Consider the following 23,755-nt stretch of genomic DNA (forward strand, 5'->3'; position numbering starts at 1 on the left):
GCAGCACAATTTGAGGTACACAAATGGTTAACAGATCTCGTTCTCTACTACGAATCCCACCTCCCTAACCCATGTCGCTAATAGGATTGACTTTGCCGTTTCTTGCTAGCATGTGAGAGGCTGTAGTTACATCCGGTTGTACGAAGTGCCAAAGCTCCGTCAACTAGATGTGCATCATGCAGGTTACCGGTACATGAGGAAGACACCATCCTTATACGAACAGTTCTGTTCTGTACACGAAAATACAGGACAAATCAATCGTGACTCATATTGATCCAGGGACAGTGCATGTTTTCAATACGTGACAATCCCATATTAGCAGGATGAGTGGCAAGCCTAAACATTAGTTTGTGTGTGTGTATACTTGTTGGACTTGTAAAATAGCTCCTAATGCCCACCTTTCTTTTTTTGGCCACCATCCTGACTCAGCATATCACTAAATTAGCCTAAGTGCCAAACACACACACACACACACACACACACACACACGAGAAGACATTAGGAGCTACCTTACAACGAGTCAAAGTGTAAATCTCTTAAAGTATTTTATCAATTTCTAATGTGTAGAGTCAACAACAATGGTAATAATAATACTTAGCCATAATTAGTAATTATTAGTAATAATAATACAAAGCCATAAATGTTTTTTTTCTCAATGTTCATGTGGCATCCATCAATGTGTTATTTTGTCAGGTCAGGTGACAGAAGCAGTCCTAGACAGGTAGTATCTCAGACAGAGCAGGAAGAGAGGCAGGTGGAGAGACAGGGTCACAGGTGAGGTCAAACAATGACATGGTGATATGTTATCAGTGAGATTCAGTATTATGACAAATGTTAGGCTGATGTACTGTCTGATTCATACATGTGTGTTTGAAATGAAAGCTTTGAATAGGCACATGCCGTCTCTGCGGACTGCTTTTATGTCCCCACCAAAATCAAACCTACACCCTTCCTATGCCCTTTCCCACACCATCACAATTCCACCACCCTGCTTTACTGTAGGTATGATGTTCTTTTTTGTGGAATTCAGTGTTTGGATTATGCCAGATGTAACGGGACCCCGTCTTCCAAACAGATCCACTTTCGACTCAATCCACAGAACATTCTCCCAAAATGTTTGAGGATCATCAACGTGTGTTTTGGCAAAATTCATATGAGCCTTAATGTTGTTCTGGGTTAGTAGTGGTTTTCACCTTGCCACCATGGATGCCATTTTTGTCCAGTGTCTTTCTGTTAGTGGAGTCATGAACCTTTATTGATGCAAAAGAGGCCTGTAGGTCCTTTGATGTTGTACTTGGCTCTTTTATGACTTTCTGTATGAGTAGTTGCTGTGCTCTTGGAGGAATTTTGGATGGTTGGCCACTTTGGGGAAGGTTCACTACTGCATTGAGTTTTTACATTTGGATCATAATGGTTCTCACTGTGGTTCTTTGGAGTCCCAGAGCCTTTGAAATAGCTTTGTAACCATTCCCAGACTGATGTATTTCAATCACCTTCTTTCTCATCATTTCTGGAATTTCTTCCAATTTTGGCATAGTGTATTACTGGGTAAGACCTTTTAACCAACTTCATGCTGTTGAAAAAGTTCTATTTAAGTGTTGATTTGATTGAACAGGGTTTGCAGTAATCAGGCCTGGTTTTGTCTAGTCCAGCTGAACCCCATTGTGAATGTAGTTTCATAGATACGGGGAATTAATAACTACGGGGGCAAATACATTTTTACACAGGCCCAGTTGGTATTGGATAACTTTTTACTTCAATAAATAATATTATCATTTAAAAAACTGTATTGTGTGTTTACTCGGGTTGCCTTTGTTTTATCTTAGATTTTGTTTAATTTATGAAACAATTTAGTATGATATGCACAAAAACATAAAAATCTGCAAATACTTTTTCACAACACTGAATGTGGTACCATCCACAATAATCTTATGGTGGTCATAATTTTCAGGTGATGAGAACTCCAAACATAAGTAGAAAAAACTATTAACAAGGGTTGACTAAACAAATATATTTTCAGCCTAGACATAAACACTGAGATTGTGTTACCAAACAGTACCAAACAGTAATTGGAAGGCTGTTCCATAACTACAAGGTTTTGTAAGAGAAAGCTCTACCCCTGCTGTAGCCTTCATTATTCAAGGTACCAACAAAGAGCCTGTACCTTTTGATCAAAGCAGGTGTGGAGGATCATAAAAGACCAGAAGTTCACTCTAGTTATGTGACGCAAGACCATTTTTTTATAGTCTGTTTTTAATATTTCTAATATTTTTGTGTGAGTACCTCTGTTTTGCTATTGTAAAACCACAATTTTTAAAATTTTACTTGTTTTAACTATAATGGCCATCGTTGTGTCATGGCACACAACAAATTTTGGTTATACAGCTGTTTACGGAAACCTCAAAATCTCGGCTCAGGATGGGCCTAGCTCTTTGGAACAAAAACTGATCTCTAGAGCACATTGAAGGGGAGTAAAACATTCTAATTGCTGATCTGATATCGTTGTATGACAATGCATGCTTCTGTGGTGATCTTATTCCTAGTTAACTTTTACAACAGTGTTAAATAAGAATCTAGGATTATTTTTTGTTATCTTCTATTAGGGTGGAGAGATACAGTCCTCTCTGACAGAACAGCAAGGCCAGTTCTTCAGACATTTGCATTTGAGATCAAAAGATGAATATGAGACGACAGATCAGAATTTAAGGTGTCATTTCCTGATATTTACATCTAGTTGTGTTAAACAACTTAAAGTAAGCTAAAGTAAATATCGCTTAAAATTTGATTGCAAATACCTTATTTGTGATAAGTGCATCAAGCCAGTGACCCACTGACATCACCAAACTGTTGCATTCTTCTTTTGTGATGTTTTCCTATGCCTGTAGTTCAACTTATTTCAGTTCCTACCGCATATATTGGATGCATTTCTCTGTACATTGGCAGACAAAATGTTTCTGTGGACTTCTGAATACATTCTGTTGCTAACATCATGAGTTCCATCATCAATAGTTTAGTAAATAGTAAAAGATTAGTGAGCTAGTTTTTTTTTCTCTATATTTTGTTAAGTGGAGCTACATTATCTAGAGTGTAGCAGAACATTGAGTCTAAGCATTCAGTCACCTGATCAAGTTCTGTGGGGTCAGGTGGTGATCCAAACAAAGTTGAATTGACTGGGTAGACGTATTATATGTGGCCACATATGTTAATATAAAGAATTTAAAAGCTTCAAACGCATTTAATTTATGTAAACGTTTTTGTGTGATGCCTAGAATATCATTATAAATAACTACAATGCCTCCTCCTCTGCCAGTTAGATGAGGCTGTTGTATATAACTGTATATATAGTGCACCCGGAAAGTATTCACAGCGCTTCACTTTTTCCACATTTTGTTATGTTACAGCCTTATTCCAAAATGGATTAAATTCATTATTTTCCTCAAAATTCTACAAACAATACCCCATAATGACAATGTGAAAGAAGTTTGTTTGAAATCTTTGCAAATTTATTAAAAATAAAACATAAAAAAGCACATGTACATAAGTATTCACAGCCTTTGCCATGACACAGAATAAGGCTGTAACATAACAAAATGTGGAAAAAGTGAAGCGCTGTGAATACTTTCCGGGTGCACTGTATGTAAAACTAGCTTCATTTAATGATACATACTCAGACCATTAGACCTTATATTATTTTTAATTGAAAATGGCTTCCATCTTGCCACCCTGCCTCATAGCCAAGATGGGAAGAATAGAAGAAGAGTTATCATCCTGTTCTGGGTAATGTCACTGTGATGCCCAAGTTTCTCCACTTGATGATGGCCTTCACGATGGTCCAGCTAAATTTTTGGAAATTCTTTTTACCTGATCGATACCTTTCAACAATGAGATCCCATACATGCTTTGTACAGTCAGATGTCAGATCTCTGTCTCCTAACTCCAGAGGATGTTGGTCCATGCACTGCCTTGGTGAAGGACATTACTCTTTGTCTTGCCTTTGTGGAGGAAGATGCTCCACACCTTGCCTTTAAGGTGGAAGTCACTCCTCATCCTGTCTTCGCAGAGGACATTGTCGCTCTGAAAAACAATTGACAATTGATCAAAGTTGGTGAATTATGAAAATAAATAGCCTTGTTCATATCCAAGCAGTAACTCACTGCAGCTCCTTGTGAGTTTTAGAATTGTACAATAAGTGGAAGACCCACAGTCACAGTCCAGTGGTGTAGGCCAGTCTGAAGTAGTACAACCCCAATTACGAAAAAGTTGGGACAGTATGGAAAATGCTAATAAAAACAAAGAGGAGTGATTTGTAAATGTACTTTGACTTGTATTTAAACAAAAATGTATAAAGACAAGTTATTTGATGTTTTACCTAATCAACTGCATAGTTTCATAGAGATCTGACATCTTGCAAAGCATCTATGGGATCTCATTGTCAAAAGGTATCGATCAGGTAAAGATATATGTTTGTAATAACCTCGGCAGTAGAGAACTTGGAGAACACACTTCTTTTTCTGCCTGGCTTTAGCTTTGCTCTACTCATGTCCACACACACACACACACACACACACACAGAGCTCTCTATAAACTAATAATCTAAGGCTATTGCTCTTTTGTTAAACCTTGCTTCATTGGTTATCTCTAGAGTTTGTATGGCATTTTAACGGTTTATTTAGAAAAGTACACAAATTAAAATATGATAATTGTACTTGGTCATAGCATGAAGGGAGTGGTAAAATATTTTTAATATGTGTTTACTTTACAAATATAAAGTGAATAACTGTATAATATCATTTCATCACAATAATGTCATTACAGTAATGTTCACATAAGGAATATACACTCACCTGTCACTCATTTATGCAGTTCCATCTCAAGTGGTCCAGTGCAGGTTGTGCGCCTGTTTTTAATTTTCCTAATTTTTTTGTGTGCCATGACATAAAGATGGCTGTTGTAGTTAAAACAAGTAAAATAAATAAATAAATAAGATTTGAAGGTATTTTGCAATGCCAATACATATGTATTGGCATTGCAAAATCCCTTTTATTATTATTATTATTATTATTATTATTATTATTATTATTATTATTTTATTTTATTTTATTTTTTTTTTACTTGTTTTAACTACAGTGGCCATCTTTATGTCATGGCACACAACAAATTTTGGTTATAGCCTACTGTACAGCTGTTTACAGAAACCTCAAAATCTCACTTCAGGATGGGCCTAGCTCCTTGGAACGAAAACTGATCTCTAGAACACATTACAAGGTACGTGGAAATATATAAACATTTTGCATATTTATGTTCCTTAGACTTAGAAATTAAATTAAAATCCACTTTTATGGTCACTTTATAATGGGAAGGGTTCGAGTCTCAGTCTTAATATTTTAGCGGGTACCTAGGCAAGTACATTTCAAGTACAATGCAGAATATTTCAGGCTCTCTCTTTTTTTATGATGGCAAGAATGTGCAATTGTTTTAAAAATTCCCCTCACTTTCGAGTTGAATATCTCTGGTGGGGGACCAGATACGAACCTGAAATTTTAACAGAAATAAGTCCTCTATAGTAGCATTCAGCTGTAAAAATTGTGAGTTTGAGAATGGAGGTAAACTCTGCAGGACAGTGGACCTTGAGGGCCAGATTTGAAGAACCAGCCTGATCTATCATGTTGATAAAGGTTTATAGTTGGTATGCATGAATAGATTTTATCCAAATATGAAAGTACAGTGTTCAGTTGGGTATTTTACAAATTCTCAGTGTCATAAACAGAGCTGTAATGTGACTTCTGAGCTGTAGACACTTACTGCTTTTATCACAGGAGAAACAACACCACAGCTCTGTTTATGACACTGTTCATTTGTAAAACACCCAACTGAACAAACCAGCCCTTTGGGTACCACCATCAAAATCACAGATATCACACTTTTTTAAAAAAAAAAAAATCTGATGTCTGATTTGAACATTAACTGTATCTTTAAAATAGTTTAAATATGTTTATTTGTTAACATTACATAATAACTGTAACATTACATAATGTCTTGGGAAAGTGTCAGTCAATCTGCACACCAGTTACAATGATGATACAAAGACGGCTGTCAGAGTAGACTCTTAGCTAGGGCACCTTTAAATGGATTCATTAGTACGATGAAGGTCAAGGGGTGTCTTTTGTCAGTGAGGAATGTGGTGTCTGAATAGAACTTTCTACCTCCAAATGGAGATAAATTCCTACTTAGATAGCAATAAACATAAAGCACTGAGTTTAGGCAGTGACTCAGTTGCTATGTAGAGCTACTGCAGTAAGTGAGAGAGAGAGAGGTGAGTGAGAGCACACCGTGGGAGAGAGTACGAGGGAGAGAGGGAGCGCTTTGCCAAGCTCACTGTGCCAGTGCGTATGTCTGAGCTGCTTGTGAGTGTGATTTGCTGTTCTACTCTAGGATGCTGTTTCTGTCTCCCCTCTTCTCTCTTAGCCCATCTCTTAATCTTCCCCAACAGCACTGCACTCTGCTCTGAAGATGACTTCTCTGAATGCATCCAGACCCATAAACCCATCTCACTGCCTATGGACATCCAAGAAGCTACACCACTGGTCATCCTTCCAGGGGACCTGCCCTCTCTGAAGTGGAACCTCAGTCATTAGTCTTGGCAAGTGAGTACTAGATGGGAAATAAACTCTCTGTCTACAAGGCAAAATAAATTGTGTTAACAGCTAGTTAGCTGCACAAAGACTGTGTTGATGTCCAAGTGTGTACATGTGTGGATGTGACTTCAAGTATATGTACACTGAAATCAGTTAACCTGTAGAATTGCCTGTATCAGTGTAGATATTTCTCCAGTGTAGCCAACACAGTTATTATTGCCAAATCATAAGAATTCATATAAGCTGACTGCTATTAAAAGTTATGAATGATAAGGTAAGTGAAATGGTGTCTCATTAGCAGTTGTAGCTTTTCCATTGGCTTCATCTATATCAAATTCAGTGAAATCAGTTATGCTTTTTAGAACTCATGCATTTAGTGTGAGACCAAGTTGTTGCAGCTTGTACCTTACCCAGAGGCAGAACAGACAGTGGGTGCTTGCAGTGCTAGAAAATTGCTTGTAATCATGACACTGTACTCTGAAACAAGTAACTTCTAACATGGATTTATTTTATTACAGTTTTGTGACACAGTAGAACAGAACAGAATATTTTCCTTGTTTGTACTTTTTAAATGTTCATATTGTTGATTTGACATTTAGATATGTAAAGAGCTAAACCTTACAAATAGTAGCTGGATATGTGTGATGTAATGGCTGGATGCCCATGGCGTATGCTGAGATGGAAAAGTACTATGTGGGTGTAGAAACATGCATCAGAAAAACAGCAGTACGAAGAGCTAATACTGTATGGTGGATGAGACTTATTTCTATGGAAACAGTACATCACCAGCCCCTCAACTTGCTCAGAGTCTCTTAATATAGACCCTGCTAAAAAAACAATAGAAACCATCACTAACATTCTAATGGTTTAAACTACAAATACCATTACAAACCATCAGCTAACCATTAAAACTATTACCATTACCATTACTGGTTCACTAGACATAACCTGCCACCAATAGAAGGCAAGAAACCAGTAGAGACCCACAGGGACCATTACAGTTTCCATTAAAACCAATACAATTCCCATTATAACCATTAAAACCATGACAAATTATATGATGGTTTCCATTGTTTTTTTCAGCAGGTAATGAGACAAGTTGCAGCAGATCTCAACATGCCAACAATTAGATCTCACAAAGGTGCACGCTCCCAACCACTAACTGCCCCTCAGCAAGCAATCCCCCCCCCCCCCCCCCAAACTTACACACAGAACAAATGTCCATTGTATAATGGAAACAGCTAATCAATGAAAGTGCAGCATGAGAAAGGACAGAAGCAGAGCTAACACTTTACATGGTGTATTTTTGGTGTTTGTGTAGCTCACCACCAGGCTACTCAAATGATCTGCACCACGATTACTCTACATAGATAAATGTTCACTAAGTCACCTTCACTTGACTGCTGCTAGTTTAACATTAGTTTTTATTCCATTTTAAACTTTGTGCATTCATATGCAACTCGGTGTAACTGTTGTAATGATGTAAGCTGTATACAAATATGTTAGATGTAGCCTTGCAGAAGCTGATGGCAGGCTGGCATTTCCACTGCGCCACATTGTTGCATGTTAATAGGAGTCGTGAGGAGCTTGCAGCTTTAAATAATCCCCGAGTGCTTTTCTGTCGGCTTCACCACGAGCGCTAAACGGTCTGCTTTGAAAAATGTCTCCCCTCCCATACGTAAGACTTGTGTAAAAAAAAATTAATAAATAAATAAAATAAAATGAAATAAAATTAACCAAAAAAAACAAAACAAAACAAAACAAAAAAAACCCCAGCGATAAAAAAAAAAAAAAGATTTTATTGCAATGTCCATCACTACAGCTCCTTTCTTGGAGTCGTGACTGAAAAAAAATGCTCATGACGCGTCGTGACCATGGATACGGTAGATGGACGAGTGAACTAGACACCACACGCAGAAGGAATATATAAAAAGCCATTAGGGTTAATCCACATGATATTATGTGAAAAATCATTTCCACGTTAACACGGATAATATGAGATTTTATCTTATCCCTAATTTTGTCTCACGCCTAGATTTGTTTTCCATTTTTTTTTTTTTTTTGTTGAAAGAAATATGGCCAAGAACTTGGGTTCTCTCAATCACCCCCTCCTGGAGCTGGAGTTTTCCCAAAACACAACGGACCTTTTTATTTATTTATTTATTTATTATTTTATTTTTTAACATTTCGAAAGATGGTATTTCACTCATACTTCCCGTTACACAGAGAGGTGAGCCAAATGAGCCATGATGCAAGAACTGCTTTTGGTGCAGTTGCTGTTTGAACATCTTGGAAGCCGAAAGCTCCAGCTATGTGCTCACTGTTATTTGGACTGGAGAATTTGGGTGCCACCAGAGGTTTTTTTTTTTTTTGCGCCCAAGTATGGAATCCCAAACCTGTCAAAATAAGAAAATCTACAAATAAACGTAACAAAAAATTTATACATGAATAAATAGGCCTAAATAAATGAGTATTTACAGATTTATTGAATTATTTATGTATTATTGTATTTGTTTCCACATTTATTTATTTTTACATTTATTTATTTATACATTCGTTGTCCAAATGACAGCGTATGAATGATGTAATGAGGGGGCGTGTTTTACTTCAGACATAGCAATTGAGCTCAGAGTGGGAGCTCAGTCTGGTTTCTAAAATGTCTTGGCACACATGAACAGAAACCGCATCTTCAACAACTCTGATAACAGACACTGTGACATGGAAGCACATGGAAGCATGTGAAATGACCCAGAATTAATCACATTTACTATAAATGGATGTGGCTGATAGAGCTAAATGATAGAGCTTATTGTCGATAAGACTCACACACCAGCGCAGAGCTCGAGCCACAAGCACGCATTTAACTGAATATTAGTAATATTTACTCCTCTCTTGCACAGTTCCCCATTGTAATAATACAGTCATCTTCCCATAGCGTACTAGGTTCTTTTTGATTAAAGATGTCATTTACAGTACAGATGTGGCCACTGAAAATGCGTGTCAAAGGAAAAAGGATCCTGCGATTTCATGCGGTATCATGCAGTATCGCCCGCTAACACACGTATGCTGTGGTCGCAGGAAAGACAAGACCATTTGAACAAACACAGCTTGCTAGTAGATACAGTAGTTCTTCCAAGACATATACTGTATACAGAATATATTCTTTTACCAACCAAACGGTGCTGTTTCTTGTACGGAAGCCCATGATCTGCTTGTGCTTGGCCGGCGGATCTGTGAATCTCTCTCAGAACCGTTTTGCAATAAGCAGCAGAACACATTAAACGTTGTTCAGCCTGAAAAAAAAATGGAATGTGTGGCCGGTTAGATTTAAGAAAAAATATTATGCATGGTTTACATAAAAAATATTACGTTTCTCATCAAAACGTATGCTAAACCTAATTTAAATAAGTTTCTAATTTGAATTAAAAAGATTGAATTATACAAATTGTACCTGTACTACATAATTGGGTCAGTCTTCATGTAATGAACTTTTTTTTTTCAGTGTAGAAAGTCGAATTGTGTGTGCATGTGTAATTATTAACGTCCTTCAAAGTAGCATTAAATGAATTCAATTTTCTCCTTTTTTGCCAATGGAAACTTTTGTCCTTTTCTTAGATTTAAATTTTCACTATTGAAAAAAACTGGTTTAAAGTGAACACAGAAGTCCAAACACTGGGGAAAAAAAGCTCATTTGAATTTACTTAATTCAAATGTGTACATTGGTTCCACGTGATTGAATTGAGTTATATTAACATACATCAAACACGATTTGACTATATACAGTGGGGGAAATAAGTATTGGATGTGTCAACATTTTTTTCAGTAAATATATTTCCTATGGGACTATTCTCTTGAAATTTTCACCAGACATCAATATTAACTCAAGAAATCCAGAAATATAGAATTCTCAACATTAAAGTCCATAAATGAAGTTATGTGTAATAAAGTGGAATGACATAGGGAAAATGTATTGGCCACGCTGACTGAAATTTATTTAATACTTAGTGGAGAAGCTTTTGTTTGTAACGACATTTCCTGTATGAAGAAATTAATCGGCCACAGTATTCAGTTGTGATTTTGGCCCATTCTTCTAAACATATTGTCTTTAAATTCCATTTTCAATTGGATTTAAGTCAGGGGATTGACTGGGCCATTCTAACGCCTTGTTTTTTTTTCTCTGAATGCAATTGAGAGTCTCCTTTGCTGTATGCTTTGGATTGTTGTCCTGCTGGAAGGTTCACCCACGTCTCATCTTCATCAATGAGATCAATGTGGATGACAGCAGATTCTTCTCAAGAATCTCCCAGTAAAGGGCTCCATTCATCGTTCCTTCAATTATATGAAGTCTGCCAGCCCCACACCATGATGCTTCCACCTCAAAACTTCACTGTTGGTATAGTGTTTTAAGGGTGATGTGCGGTGCCATTTCTTCTCCAAACATGGTGTGTAGTATGACAGCCAAAAAGTTAAATTTTTCTCTCGTCTGACCACACTACACTCTCCCAGTATTTCATAGACTTGTCCAAATGAGTTGTAGCAAACTTCAAATGAGCTTCGACATGCCTTTTCTTTAGTAATGGAGTCTTGTGGGGTGAACGTGATCAGTGGAGTGCATTGTCTATTGTTTTCTCTGTGACAATGGCCTCCAAGTGTTTCTGGAGTTCTTTCTGAGTGGTCTTTGGCTCTTGGGCTACTCTTCTGTCTATTCTTCAGACTCCCTGGTCAGAAATCTTGCGAGGAGCTCCTGTCTGTGGCCAGTTGATGATGAAGTGATGTTGCTTCCACTAGCGGATAATGCCCCCAATGGTGCTTACTGGAAGATTCAGACGTTTTGAAATACGTCTGTATCCGATTCCATCAAAATGTTTTGCAACAATAAGGTTCCAAAGGTCTTGGGAGAACTCTTTGCTTTTACCCATCATGAGATGTTTCTTGTGAGACACCTTGGTAACGAAAAGCCTTTTTATAGACTATCAATTTACTACCCCAGCTGATATGAATTTGCACAGATAGGGGGTATAATTACTTATGGATTTCAGCTGGTTCCTTGCCATATACTTTTTTCCTGTGTCATTCCACTTTATTACACTTAACTTTATTTATGGACTTTCATGTTGTGAATTCTTTATATTTCCAGATTTCTTGAGTTAGTACTGATGTCTGGTGAAAATTTAATTGGAAATATATTTACTGAAAAAAATTTTGATGGGTCCAGTACTTATTTCCCCCACTGTATGCTCAATGCCCTGAATAAAATTTTATTTCACCCGAGCTGAGGATTGAACCCTGGTTGCTGGTATTCTACAACAGCCACATTAACACTGCATTATTCTACCGCACACATTTTACCGTGATAATCTAAATACTATAGCTATAGTTCCTGTACTATGTGAATCGATCAAAATTAAACCAAATATTCAAACATTTTATGTATTAATTTAAACATGTGGCAACATTTATCAAATATGTTGTTACAGAAAGAGCATATTCACCACCTTTGTTATTAAAGTGTTTACACTAATGTCCTTCAGTTGATGTTACCTTGCAATAATAGAGGCCTTAATAGAGGCTCCAATGATTTCTAAAATATTGTGTTGATAAACCGACACCTGCAGGGGAGACCTGGTATGTTTGTAACATGGGGAGAATTGTAACCCCACCAATTCCACCAATCAGGGATAATTTCAGTGTTTACACACTTTATCCTCAATCCCACATGGTGTTTGTCAAGGCTAGAAATAAGCACATGCAGATTCTATAGAGAAAAAACAGTAAGTACATTTTTGACCAAAACTATTTGACCATTTTGTTTAGTACTTTTGCAGATACAATCATATGACTCAAATTATATTAAATTGTAGTTTCTCATTCAAAATTTGATCCATTTCCCCCTTGCAAATTTCAACCCACTATGCTTATACAGTTAGCTAAACAATAGCTTACAGGGGTGATGTGGGTTGTAACACATCTTAAAAATGTGTTACAACCATCCCCTTACATACAATTAAGAACACTTTGTTGATTTTAATCGTTTTACAGAATGCCTAGACAGTGGAGAAAAAAGACAGACAGAGGTGTGTCTGCCAATGTTTTTTTTTTTTTTTTTTTTAAAAAGCATCTGATGAGGTCACAAAGAAGGGCAAGTCTGTCAGATCAGTTGTGAAGGGACATGGGATCTGCCATGTAACACTGAGCAGATACTGCAAATCACTGCAGAAGCTGAGAGGCCAGGGGTTCATTGATCTTCCCAGTGTAGGTTACTGGAGCAGCTGCAAAGTTTTTCCTGAGGTGAAGGAGGAAGTGTTAGCTCACTATTTAACTCAGGCAGCAGACCTGTATTATGGACTGACTCCACGTGAGGTATGCATATGAAAGGTTAGCCACCGGAGACCAGAGTAGAATTGAATACTAGTGTACGTGCCAGAGAAATTGAAAATTTTTTTGTCTATGTAGTCAAGTTTATATTCCACTTTCGTTTACAGTATGTCACAATGTTTGCATATCAACTGACTAATCAACTAATATATAACGTCAAACATCCACAAACATGGGATGAGAAGCAGATGGCAGGTCCTGAGTGGTTCACATTTTTTATGAAGCAGAACCCCAGCCTTTCAATGAGGAGTCCAGAGGAAACAAGCCTTACACGGGCCACAAGTTAAACCGCACAAACTTGGAACATTTCTTCAACATCCTTGGACAGGTATTAAGACTTACAACTTAGACGGGAGCAACATATGGAATGTAGATGAAACTGCTGTAATAACAGTTCAGTCACCATACCGTGTTGTTGTACATCACAGAGTCAAGCAGATGGGTGCAATGACATCAGGTGAGAGAGGTGTGCTCGTGTCAGTAGCATACTCTGTGTAAGCACTGGAAAAATACTTATTTGTATTACCCCATAAATGTTACAGGGAATAATTTATTCAGAGTGGGCCTGCAAGGAGTGCCAGAAGCGGTAATGCCTCAGGATGGATGCAAGAGGAAGACTAACCCTTTAATTCCATGATCACTTTGTAAAACACATAGGTCCCACAAACATGGCCCCAACAAGAGAGTTGTCAATTGAAACAATGGAAAGGATTATAAAAATCCTTCAAGAAGGAAATCCAACATGGAGTGTGGCAAAAGATGTTGATTGTTCCCAGTCAGTTGTGTCTAAAATTTGGTGCAAGTATAAACAAAATGGGAATGATGCAAAAGGAAAACATACGGGTCGACCAAGGAAGATGTCAAAGAATCAGGATAGAAAATGCAAAGCAATATGCCTTGAAAATGGAAAATGCACAACAAAACAAATGGGCGGAAACAGGAGTCAATATTTGTGACAGAACTCTTTCACAGAAAGTGAAAACTGTTCTGTGGTCAGACAAATTGAAATTAGAAATTCTTTTTGAAAACCATGTGTCCATTGGAAAGTGGACTAAAGAGGAGAGTGACCATCAGGCCTTTTATCAGCACTCAGTTCAAAAGCCTGCATCCCTGATGGTATGAGGGTGCATTTGTGCCTATGGAATGGCAGCTTGCACAACTGAAAAGGCACCATCAATGCTGAAAGGTATATACAGGTTTTAGAACAGCATATGCTTCCATCCAGATTCCATCCCATCTTTACGTCTCTCTAAGATACTTTTTTTTATACCCAATCATGTTACTGACCCCTTGCCAAGTAACCTAATTAGTTGCAAAATGTTCCTCCTGCTGTTTTAGTAACACTTACTTTTCCAGCCTTTTGTTGCCCCGTCCCAACTTTTTTGAGACGTGTTGCCACCATGAAATTCAAAATTAACTTTTTTCCTTTTCTTAAAATGGTACATTTACTCAGTTTAAATATTTTATATGTTTTCTATGTTCTACTGTGAATAAAATATGGGTTTATGAGATTTGCAAATCATTGCATTCTGTTTTTATTTACATTTTACACAGCATCCTAAATTTTTTGGAATTGGGTTTGTAAATCGAAAGATAAGATGTATAGATAAATCAAGGAAAGAAGAAGTTATTTATAATAGAATAATGTTACGGCATTCCAATTTAAATAGCACACTTAATTTCCTGGTGAAATTCCCCCATTGGCCCTTCTCTATCATGGCTCCCTAATAATCACCATCCCAGAATTGGCTACATCACTCTCTCCTCTCCACTAATAGCTTTTGTGTGGTGGCCGTTCTGGCGCACTATGGCTGCCGTCGCACCATCCAGGTGGATGCTACACATTGGTGGTGGTTGAGGAGATTACCCCCCGGCCCCCTACGATGTAAAGCACTTTGAGTGCCTAGAAAAGTGCTATATAAATGTAACTAACTAGCTTAAAATAATAGTGAAACATCCAAATGGGCTATGTGAACAATGTCATGTTGAAGAAAAAATGCCTCATGCGATTCTTCAATGTATCAAGTACGACAAGAAAGGAACAATATGATAGAAGAAATGAAGAAAAATGGAATTCAAGAATTAAACTTTAAGGTTTTAATAAAATGGTCCATAAACAAACAGCAAAGCTTTCTTAGATTTTATTAGGGCTGATAAATAGAATTTGAAACGCTGTTCCACACTCCGGAGCAAAAGGTGGCGGTAATGAACCTATTACGCTGGTTGCCAGTCATTGTTAAAAACCAAGAAGAAGAAGAAGAAGAAGAAGAAAAAGATCAAGAAGAAGATCTCTCCACTGGCATTATTCAGCTATTCACGTAGGAATGGGGGAAGGAGCTTGCTGAAGCACAGACTCTCATTGGATTTTGAGGCCTATAGACAGGACATTTAAGCTCCTATTGGTTCAAATGAGTTGTTATTCGATAGGTCACTGCCCAGGGGCCATTTTGAGATCTAGCATTTGGGTGTTTTTAGTCATGCGCTGAGGAGATACGGAAAACAACGTGGTCTTCTGAGATAATTTGGAATGACACAACATCAGTTTGTGCGGATTTATTGATGTAAAATGTGTTTTATACCAAATATTGTTACATAATTGGATTGTTTGGACCTTTGCCAGTACAACAAGTGTTTTTGTCGGGATGTTATAGATCAGTGGAGTGCTATGAAGCTTCAAGGGTGAGTTGCCTCCGTTCGGTGTTTCTTTGTTTGTATGCTGGTGGTCTGATTGTATCTTTAAACGGTTTATCAATTGAATCACAAGATTCTTAGCTTTCCAATGGTATATTGCATGAGTACATTCAGTTGCGGTCGGAAGTTTACATACACTCATCATGAACATGAATGTCATGGCAATATTGGGCTTCAATAATTTCTTTGAACTTTTTTTTTCTGGGGCAGAATGATTGTACAACATACATCTTTAATAAATAAAAAAAACAAGAATTGGTTCACAAGTTATAATTTATTTGGAGATTTCTGTAGTCAACACAAGGTCAAAATTATGCATACAGGGTCAGAAATATACGTACAGTACACCCAATATTTAGTTGAATGTCCCTTATCAAGTCTCACCTTGAGCAGACACTTTTGGTATCCATCAACCAGCCTCTGGCAGAATTCTGGTTGGATATTTGACAATGCTTCTTGGCAGAATTGGTCAAGTTCAATGACATTTGTTGGTTTCCTGGCCCTGACTCAACTTTTAAGCACAGTCCACAAATTTTCGATAGGGTTGAGATCAGGACTTTGGGGAGGCCATTCCAAAAGCTTAAAGTTAGCCTGCTTTATCCATTCCACAACCAGCTTGGATGTGTGTTTGGGGCCATTGTCCTGTTTGAACACCCAATTGTGTTCAAGTTTCAACTGTCTGGCTGATGATTTGAGATTATGCTGAATAATTCTAAGGTAGTTCTCCTTCTTCATTATTCCATCCACTTTGTGCAATGCACTAGTTCCCCTGGCAGCAAAACAGCCCCAGAGCATAATGCTACCACCACCATGCTTAACAGTTGGTACGGGGTTCTTGGGGAATGACTCACCTTTACTCCTCCAAACATACCTCTGGTCATTGTGACCAAACAACTCAATCTTTGTCTCAACTGACCTTAAAAGCTTCCTCCAGAAGGCTTTTTCTTTGTTCATATGGTCAGCTGCAAACTTGAGATGGACATGATGTCATTTTAGGAGCAGGGGCTTCTTTCTTGGACTGCAGCCTTACAGTCCATGACCATGTAAAACTCGCTTGACTGTAAACAGTGACACTGATGTTCTAGTAGCTTCCAGTTCATGGCAGGCCTGTGCCTTGGTGGTTCCTGAGTTTTTCTTGACCGTCCGAACCAATTTCCTCTCAGCTGAGGGTGACAGTTTCGGTCTTCTTCCAGACCTTGGCAAAGTGCCTACACTTCCCAATAACTTGTAGTTACATACAATTCTTTGAACTGATGATCTTGGAATCTGCTATTTTTTTTTATTATTTTTTTTTTTAGAAATAGCTCCAAGAGACGTTCCTGACTTGTGCAAATCCACTATCCTCTTTTTCAAATTTGCACTGTGCTCCTTGGACTTTCCTATAGTACTGTGTGTTGGTCAATACAATGAGTGCTGTCAAACAATCACTTTTTATGTTGGCACAGAGAAGCTGCCAGCTGTAGTCAATCATGATCACTAACAGAAAATTAAGAGGCCTTGGTCTTGGCAAATTAAAGGACATTTTGGAACATTCAGCACCACTGAATTAATAATCTAAGTGTTTGCATGTATATTTTTGACTCTGTATGTATAATTTTGGATCTGTGTTGATTACAGAAAACCCCTTTGAATTATTAGTTTAATAATTAGTTTGAGTGGTCGAAACCTGTCTGCTTGCTCTATCTTTCCTTGTTATCATCTCTGCTGCCTGGTTCGAACCTACACTAGTTTTACCTAGGTTAGGGCCATGACTGCTGACTCTGTTGAACTTTCTTCCAATTGTTCTTGAATGGAAGGTTCAGTCTTTATTCTAGTGAAAGTGTCCATGGTGGTAAAAACATCCAACATGACAGTAGAGTAATTGCTAGCCATTGTCCAAATTGAGTTGTTCTGAGTTAGTCAATTTGAATTGTCCTTCTGTCATCTCCTGTTGTGGAGCTCAATGTAAATTGGGTTGCTTTATATATCGCTTTCTTAGGTTCTCCTCTATATGTCTTATGCGTCTTATGTGTCTTGCAACCCATGTCATAGATTCTTAAGGTAAGTCTAGGCCCAAACTTTTGGTCCTGACCATTATTCATCCTGACAGTGCTTCATACCTGGGCTGTCTCACTCTTTCTGTCCCTGTGATGGCAGAAGCTGCCATTTCTTTCCATAGGCCAAAGTTTAATTGGTATTGGTTAAATCAAGCCTTTTATCTTCCTGAGTCTGGATTGTTCCTAACCAGTTCTCAAAACTTGCCATTGTCCTTCCTTTTAAGGTCATGCTAGGATCAAATGAGAATGAGGACATTATCTCTCCTGTCCCTTCCTTCCCTTCCACTAATCCTAGTGGGCTACAATTCCTTCTGTCATCCAGATGGATTTTAGCAAAGGGACTTTCCATATCTTCACATCTTTTACACTTCTCTATGGTTTGTTCATCCCATCCACAGCTACAAGCACTTCCTAACAATTTTAGGCCTGTTATACACATCACACTTTCTGCAATTGCATTTGGGGCTATACTGGATCTCCCAAATCACAGATTTTCCCTGGGCCAATCTGCACTTCCCACAGATTACTATAGACCCTATCTCACATGCTGGGGGATCTAAGGGATTAGTATTCCACTCATTACAGCTCCATTCATCCTTGTGATTTTTTTTAATAGGCCTGGGCCAAACTCTTTGGTCCAGTGTATTGCACTGCAGCAGCATCTTGCCTACAGACTGCACACATTCCTATTTTATATTGCTCTACTACCACTAATTCCTCACCCTGTGAGCTTCATAGAGATCCTTGAGCCCTTGCCAGATTGTGATTTAAGGCAGTGGTATATACGATGCAGATTTGTCTGAGTTCCACCCTAATCATTAATTTTAGGCATGTCACTAAACAGATTAAGTTGATTTTTTTCCATACTCAAATCTCTTAATGTTTGGAGTCTGTTGGCTTCAGTTACAACAGTGTTAGATCCTGTCACTTCCTTGACTATGTCTTTTGTTCCTCAGGCTTCTTTACACCTTCCTTTCTTTACTTTTCTCTGTATGTAAACTATGCCTCCTACCTTTAGTGGATTTATCTTTGTCAAGACCTTGCTTGTTTTAGTAGTTTCTGGAGTAGCCTGATTTGGATAATGGAGACATAACTCTATGTTAATATCCCATGGGTTAGATTCATCTGTATTCTTTACAAACCAGTCTTTTATTTCCCTTATCCTTCTTTCTGCTATTCCATTGGATAGTGGATTATAAGGAACTGACTTCAATAAGTGTATTTTCCTTTCCTTGCAAAATTACTCTACCATCTTTCCACAAATGTTATCTGCATTGTCTGTTCTGATGCTTAGTAGCCTTCCATGGTATGTACACCATGGTATGTACACCTTATAGGCCCTGCAAAATCTATAATTACTTGTTGACCCTTATAGACTTTTGGTAAGCTAGAAAAGTCTGAATTTCTTGATGTTTTAGTTTTTCTGCAACCGAGCAGGAAGGCGGAGCGATGTCCAAAGCGGAGCCTGGTATAGTGATGTCCGAGGCAGAGCAGGGAAGAAAAGCGGCTCTCTTGGCTATGCCGGGAAGCCAAGCGTCTTCAGTTGAACAGGGCGACTGAGCGGCGTCCTCAGCTGAACAGGAATGCTGAGCGGCGTCTGCAGACAAGCAGGGAGGCTGAACAACGTTCTCCGTCGACTCAGCATGCTGGACGAGAGCCACAGTGGGGGAGGGAGGGTGGGAAATGGTTCCAGCTCCCCTTTGGCATACCCCATGGTGGAATACATCACGTCAAGCCATTCCTGATTGACTTTAATTAGGGAGAATTTCCCTTCGTTCTCCCACCTTGGTTTCTCCCTTTCATACGAGGCCTCTTGGATCCTGAAAAATCCTGCTGCATCCATAGTAGGTCTTGCGTTCTGTCATGTTTTAGAGGCGTAGACGGATGCAAGTGCAGATTAGATTTTAATTGAAAATACAAACAAACACCAAGCAGTAACTATAGATCTTGTGGCAAAAACTAGAATAAGGCAACAAATAAACATTAAACAAAGACCATAATCCCAACGACAGAAAAGACAACAGAGAAAGACAAATGCAAGACAAGGAGGGCAGTGCAAACTGAGGCTAATATACACATAAGTGCTCATTAACATGAACCTGATTCAGGTGCAGGTGGTCATGTGACCGTGATGCAGTGAGGTGCAGTGGCTGCTGGGAACTGTAGTCCAGAGTTCCTTCTCTGATATTACATGACACCAAACATCTAAATCCCTCTCTAGTGCTTGTTGGCAGTAATAGTAGTCTGTGATTTGGAACAGTTTAGGAAGATTCTTTAGGTTAAGAGGAATGTTAGTCACTCTTTCTTTCTTTTCTTTTGAACCTTTCATTTTGAAGACAAACTATGTGTCTTCCAAGAGCATTTGCCATTAATCCCATCTGAATTTATGAACTCTTTTAAAGTTTTTCACTAAGTTATCTTTAACACTTTTTAACTGTTCTAAGTCAGTTCTCACAATTATTTGTTTGTCTCTTGCTTTAGTCTTGATGGGTATTATTTTCTTTGCTAACGTTCTCCTGTTTAACCTACCTCTATTGTTTTCTCTAACCCTTGTTTTGAGCCTGTATAAAAACAGATTGGTGTTTTGTCATCTTGGCTTCTGAGACTTAGAGTAGTGCTTTCTGCGTCAGAGTCTAGCTCAACTACAAGATTGGTTTCCTTTTTTCTTTTGACTAGAGCTCTGCTGAGCAGTTTCTGCTGTCTTAGTCCATTTAAATTCTTTTCCTCTCAAAGACTCATAGATTGGTTTTGCTATTTTAGCAAATCCTGGTACAGCTTCTATAGTAATTGACTATGCCCATGAGGCTCTGTACCTGTTTTAGCATGTCAGTTGACTGACTTTTACAATTTTCCAGATTTTCTTTATTGTTTGGAAATGCCTTATGTACTTCCTGTAATTTCAAATCCTAGGATGTCTACTTTATCTTTTGCCACGTCCATCTTTCTAATGAAAGATCCTGTGGAAGTTATCTTGTTCAGGACCTCATCCAGTATTTCCAAGTGTTCTTTTTCCTGTTTCTGTTATGATTAAAAGATAATCTATGTACACTGTTACTTTTAATGCTTTTAGGATATCTATCATTATTCCTTGGAACACATTTAGATAGCCTTGTGGCAGTACACTATAGCAGTATTGCGTTCCTTCATAAGTGAAAGCTGTTTTCACTCTACTTTCCCTTCCACTCAATTGGAACTGACCAAAATCCATTTGGCAAATCAATTATAATCAGGATTCTTTCTGTTTCTATTATGTCAGTTGTTTCTTGAGCATTTATCAGATATCTTGTATCTGGGGTAGTTAACTTATTCAAAGCATTGAAGTTTGTTACTAATCTCCATGATCCACCTGGTTTTGCTACTGCTTGAATTGGGGAGTTTGCGGGAGCGTTCCAAACTTGGGAAATAATCCCTAACTCTTCCAATTCTCTCAGTGTGATTTTGATTTCTGATTGTGCCTTTTTGTTTATGGGATATTGTACCTGTCTTTTGTGTGCTGCTCTCTCAATCCTGTGGGAGTACTTGGAATCGACCTATATTTGTGGGAGTATTTTCTAAGAATCCTGTCAAATTCTGTTTTGTCTTGGATGATTGTTTCTTCCAGGATTCTTTTTATTTCTTTGTTTTGATCAACTGGTTTAATCCAGGCTACTAACTTTTTGAGCTAAATCCTGATTTCCTTCTATTACTGTCATGCCATCTTTTTATATAGGATTTTTTTTATTCTACTTTTTCTTGATAGTCTGATACTTTTATTTTTCCTATTTTGGTGTTTCCAGCCTCATTGGCAGTTGAAATTGCTGCCCCTGTATCAATTGTATATTCTACTTCTTTATGGTTAATAATTAGTTTCCCATTTTTCTCTTTTACTTTTTCTGAGGCTATTGCTTGCTTTAAGGAGGCCACCTTATCCTATTTGGGAGATTTGTAGCCTGCCCTTTTCTGGATTTTTTCCTTTTCTTCTTTTTTCTTGCTGTTGGCTGCACTCTTTATGGTTTGAGACTTGCTTTGTATTGCTTGTGCAGCCTTTTTTCTTTTTTCCATGATTCTATCTCTCTCTTCTTAAGAGAGTTTGCTCCAGTCTTCCTTCTTAATCCTACCTCCAATTTTATTACCTTATGGTAAGTCTTTTCTGTTCTAAGAGGGTTTATGTGAGGTGAGAATGATTCCCTGTTTTGTGGTTTGTAGGGTGATTGAGTTTTGGTTTTCTAACACAGAGTTGATTAAACTCTTGTGTAGTTGTTTCTGCTCCTATCAGCCTGAATTCTCTCATTTCTGGTACTGCGCGTTCTTCTGCTGTCATACCACCGCAAAACAGCAACTCCATTTCCCAGAATGCATCACAAACTACAAACAGGGCCGACGACAACTACATTTCCCAAACACATATACACACGGACATGTTCACCATCCCCAGAGTTCTAATTAGAGACACCTGTTTCCAATCACACACACACACTCACAATACTCATTTTTAGAGACTCTCATTCACTTATCATGTTGTGAAGTATATGCTCAGTTGCCTAGTGTCCCTGTCTATACCAGGCCTTTACACTGTGTATGTTTATTCTGTTTTTTTTATATATATATATTGCTCATGTTTGTGACCTGTCTCTTTTCCGTGTCCTGCTTGTACTGTTTGTCTGATTGCCTGACCTCTGAGTGTTCATGATTATTGACTTCTGCCTGTGGACTTGTTCTATTAAACTACCATACCTGCACTTGCTTCTGACTGCACCTCCATTTCGTGACAGAACACTTTGCCCAAACATGGAAGCAGCAGGTACGTCTGAGTGGCATCCAGCCGTCGACGCCCATGGATGGCTCATGGGAGAACACCACCAGCAGCTCAGCTATCTGACCGAACAGGTCACTCATCTTTCCCAGAACACACCGGCAGTCATGTAGACTCACACCCCGTTTCCTCCAATACCAGCACCAAAGAAGTATGCAAGTGATCCAGCGTGATGCAAAGGTTTTCTCCTGCAATGCAATGTTCTTTGCCAACTATGCAGGCATGCCTACATCACCTACTTCATGGAGCTATTAACCGGCAAAGCTCTCACCTGGGCAACGGCTTTATGGGAATGAGGTGGTGAGCCCATCTTCTCGTACGATCGGTTTATGGGGCTGTTCTGATGTGTCTTTGATCACATGACCATTTCTCAGGGCTCACGACTCATAGCAGAATATGCCCTCGAGTTCCGGACCATTGCCACAAGGAGTGAGTGGAATGAATAGCACTGAAAACTGTGTTTCGCAATGGACTAACCTGGAAGTAGTAATGGCTAGCTTGCCATGACAACCAACTCACCCTTGACTCGCTCATCAACCTAGCTCGCAAAGGATGAGTCCATCCTGTTATTCTCACCTCAAGCCTTCTTTTTACCAGGCATCGTAGAATGCTCAGGGACATCCTCTGTTCTCACAGCATTAATTGACTCCAGAGCAGCAGGGAACTTTGTCGACTATGATACAGCACGCAAGCTCAACATCCCTGTCTGACATTTACTCCAACCACACAAGATCCAAGCCATCGATGGAGCACCATTGATGGGAGGATTGATTTCATACTGCATTGAGCCTCTCTCTCTCCAGATTGGCACCCTGCATAAGGAACCCATCACCCTCTGTCACCATCTCAGCCTGACACCCAGTCATCCTAGGACTTCCCTGGCTGGACCACTACAACCCCACAATCTTCCGGACTGACAGGCAAATCACACACTGGTCTCCGTACTGTCAAGAGCAGTGTTTCCACAATGCCATCAGCTAGCTACTACCATCGAAAGTCCAGACCAAATGACCCCAGTTCACATTCCATCAGAGTACCAGGATCTCCAGGAGGTGTTCAGCAAGGAGAGAGCCAGTGGACAACCACCACACTGCCCCTATGACTGCACCATCACACTACTTTCTGGAACCAGTTTACCATGGGGGAGGGTGTATCCGCAGTTCTTGGCTGAGCAGAGTGCTATGGAGGTATACATTCAGGAGGCACTCCAACAGCGATACATCAGA

The 23,755-nt window shown here is 38.7% G+C and overlaps 1 protein-coding gene across 1 annotated transcript in view; it reads left to right on the forward strand.

Annotated features, from left to right (window-relative positions):
- The first annotated feature begins 6,164 nt into the window (after positions 1 to 6,164).
- LOC128607739 (citron Rho-interacting kinase) overlaps positions 6,165 to 23,755 on the forward strand; it is a 137,159-nt gene continuing 119,568 nt past the window's right edge. The window contains exon 1 of the mRNA XM_053624878.1: positions 6,165 to 6,644. The gene's annotated coding sequence lies outside the window, so the exon portion shown is untranslated. The remainder of the gene's footprint in view (positions 6,645 to 23,755) is intronic.

Source organism: Ictalurus furcatus, chromosome 5, assembly GCF_023375685.1.
Source record: "Ictalurus furcatus strain D&B chromosome 5, Billie_1.0, whole genome shotgun sequence".
NCBI lineage: Eukaryota > Metazoa > Chordata > Actinopteri > Siluriformes > Ictaluridae > Ictalurus > Ictalurus furcatus.